Source organism: Gekko japonicus, unplaced genomic scaffold (genome assembly GCF_001447785.1).
Source record: "Gekko japonicus isolate JY-2015 unplaced genomic scaffold, Gekko_japonicus_V1.1 scaffold1525, whole genome shotgun sequence".
Taxonomy (NCBI): Eukaryota; Metazoa; Chordata; class Lepidosauria; order Squamata; family Gekkonidae; genus Gekko; species Gekko japonicus.
Genome location: NW_015176018.1, coordinates 236,192 through 239,565, shown reverse-complemented (window position 1 = coordinate 239,565; position 3,374 = coordinate 236,192). Strand labels below are relative to the sequence as shown.

At 41.8% G+C, this 3,374-nt stretch overlaps 1 protein-coding gene across 1 annotated transcript in view; it reads right to left on the bottom strand.

Moving 5' to 3' along the window:
• The window catches only part of GUCY1A2 (guanylate cyclase 1, soluble, alpha 2), a gene marked incomplete at its 5' end in the record, with an annotated part of 237,962 nt that overhangs the window by 127,239 nt on the left and 107,349 nt on the right, over nucleotides 1-3,374 (bottom strand). The gene's annotated exons all lie outside the window — the stretch shown is intronic.

Here is a 3,374-nt window from a genome sequence, read left to right as displayed (position 1 = left end):
TCACTCCCCTCAGGAGAGCCCCTCAAAGGAGCTAATACTCAGTCCCAGCAAGTACCTCTGCAAAAAAAAAAAAAAATCCTGGCAACATTTACCTGCTTCCGTGGGTTTACCCTTTCACATTAACATTAGGTAATAAATACCAGCCTCAAATTGAAGTAACATCTAGTTTCCCCATTTCTATGCTTTCTCTCTCCCTAAAGGACATCCTCTCTTTAGACTCCAGCATATGTCTTTTTGCCAGTTTATACTCAGAACCATGTCTCCCTTGCTTTGCAAAAAGCTGCTTCTCAGAGCACCTCCCTCAGAACCAGTTTGGTGTAGTGGTTAAGTGCGTGGACTCTAATCTGGGAGAACCAGGTTTGATTCCCCACTCCTCCACTTGCACCTGCTGGATGATCTTGGGCAAGCCATAGTTCTGGCACAGCTGTTCTTGAAAAAGAGCAGTTTCTGTCAGAGCTCTCTCAGTCCCACCTACCTCACAGGGTGTTTGTTGTGGGGAGGGGAAGGGAAAGGAGTTTATAAGTCGCTCTGAGACTCCCTTGGGCTGTGAAAGATGGGGTATAAATCCAATCTCTTCTTCATCTTCATCTTTATCTTCTTCTTCACCAGAACCTTTGCCTGGGAGAGACCATGGTGGCATTCTATGGGGTTTTGCTCTGCCAAGGGAGGTGTGGAGGTGTCTCAGTAGCCTACTGCACTGGACAATCCCTTGCACTGACTGAATGTGCAGGAAAAGAGTGTGCTGGCTTCACCCCTTACCTCTACAAGAATGCCTGGTTGTCTGCAGGGGAAGCTGTGCAGAGGAAATAGCTATGCAAACTCTTCCTTCTTCCATGATCAGCGACATTCCAAAACCAGCACTGCTGGCCACAAGGATGGAGCGTTCACACAGCCACTTCTGTACCCACTTTCCCCTGCAGATAAACGGGCAATGGGTTGGGTCCCATGAATTCAGTTGGGTGCTCTGGGTTAGTGAAGCACCAGCATCTGGGTCTTAGGAATGTCCCAACAATCTAGTAGCAGCTGTTTTGCCTTGAAAAAGAAAGAAAACGCTACTATATTAAATGAAGTATGGTCTTTTAAACAAACACAGCGAACATGATTAAGGACAAGGACTGGGCTCTTGGGCAGCTGAAACTTTTCATGACACGGAGCTAAATAACATCCCATGACCACTGCCACAGATCAAACTGATATTATACAGACAACCAGGGGAACCAGTTAAAAAACTGTCAACCCTAACATGAAATCTATCCTTTCCCCCATCATTTTAGGTTGCTCTTCCTTCAGGGAGACTCTTGGCCTTTCATATGCACGACATGGCATAAATATGCTCAGCTGGTCTGCCTCCAAAAGGGAAATCATCAAAAGAGCTGTGCATGTCCGTACAAGACCTGACAGGCTCAAGAGACCAAAGTGAGTCATGGCAGCGATCTGCAGCCCATCTACATATGAAAGGTAGCATTAAAAAAATTACCACAGCAAACTCGACATGAGCATAGCTAATAATACCATTTGCTTCTAAAAATCCTTCAGGCAAGAAAAGCAAATTCTAGAGTTGGTGTCTTTCTGATAACTAATTCTAAATTCACGATGAAAAGACAGCGGAAAGAAGGAAGATATTAATCTGAATAAAGATGAGCAGGACGGAATAAAACACACGGCACTAAAAATGTCAAATCAGATGACACTGAGCAAATGGAAGGGAGAGAGGGTTGCGGCATCTGGCTTGGGAAACTGCTGGAGACTGGGAGTCGTGCCTGGGGAGGGCAGAATTTGGGTAGGGGAGGAAGGATAGCAGGGATGGGGTGTCACTCTAGGACTTCCATTTCTCCTGAATTCTATGGTATACTATAGAGTTCACCCTCCAGAGTTGCCATATCCTCCATGGGAGCCAATCTCTGTAATCTGGAGTGCAACTGTAACTCTGGGAGAACTTCAGGTTCCACCTCAAGATTGGTAACCCTAAAACAAAGATGTGCAATGACCACATGAAGCAGCATTTCTCTGAGTCAGACCACTGATCCCTCAAGAGTCCTTACTGTCTGATCAGTTAGTTGTGGGTTTCCACTAAAGAAGAGGCTATTCCTTTCGATGCACAGCAACTGCAACTGACTGAAATAGCAAAAAAAAACCCAGATAAAACTGAACAAGAAGTAAAAGAAGTGGATACCAACACTAAAAAGCTTAAAAAACAACTCCAGGTGATGGGAAAAAAGAGACTGATGGAGGAGTCTCAACTGTTACAGCTACAAATGGAGAGAGCAAGCTATGTCTTAAGATTTCAAGGTGTTACTGAAGAAAAACTGAGAATCTGAAACAGACTATGTGTGAAATATTAGAACCTATGGCAGATATAAAAACGGACACACTACAAAGCGAAATAGATATGATCTATAGATCATATCCAGAATTTTCAAGAAAAAATAATCTGCCTGGGGAAGTGATTATAAGATTCTCAAGAAGACAAGTGAGAGATCAAATACTTAAAGCGACAAATGGATCTACCTTGAAGAAATAAAAGTGTTAAAGGACATCCTGTTTGAAATAAGAAGGAAGAGGAGGAAATATAGAGACTTGGTGACATTTTTACAAAAGAAAAACATCCCTTACAGATGGTTAGTCCCCAAAGGTACAATCTTCAAATTCATGGACAAGAAAGAAAAAATTGACTCTGTTGAAAAGGCACGTGAATTTTTGCATCTACATAGTCATCCATCAGGAGAGGTAGAAGCGGAGAAAGAGGACAGCACTAAATATAGCGAAGAAGAAGAAGCAGCGGCATCTTCAGATGACGACTCAGACTCCAAATTAGGGGCAGTTGCCCCAAAGACAAGTTACCATTTGAGAAAGCAAAAATATAAAAAATGAGATGTTATTACACTCTGAAAGCTCTTATAATGTATTATTATAAATGTCTTATATTGCTTTTTAAGTTGTCAGAAGTAGAGGTGTTTAAAGTTATATTACCAGCATAAATTGATTGTTAGAGGACCACATTCAATGAACTTGAATGGAATTATGAGCTAAAAGCTAAACTTGTTAAGCAATCACAGCTGAGTGTTGAGCAGGATTTTTTCCTTGTGTCCGTAATATAGCCCCTCTCAAAATGTTTCACATTTTTAAAAAGCTAAACTTGTTAAGCAGTATGTATGACCACCATCTCTTGGGTTTTTAGTGGGTTTTCTTTACTTTCTCCCATAGTATGTAGTTCCCTTCCCTAATTTCGTTGTAGTTTTAATAGTTTGTAGTTTATAGAAAATGCAAATTTAAAAATCTGGTATTTTTGGCCACTGTGTGACAGAGTGTTGGACTAGATGGGCCTTTGGCCTGATCCAACTTTGGCGTCTCTTAAAAAAAAAAATCCCCTACAG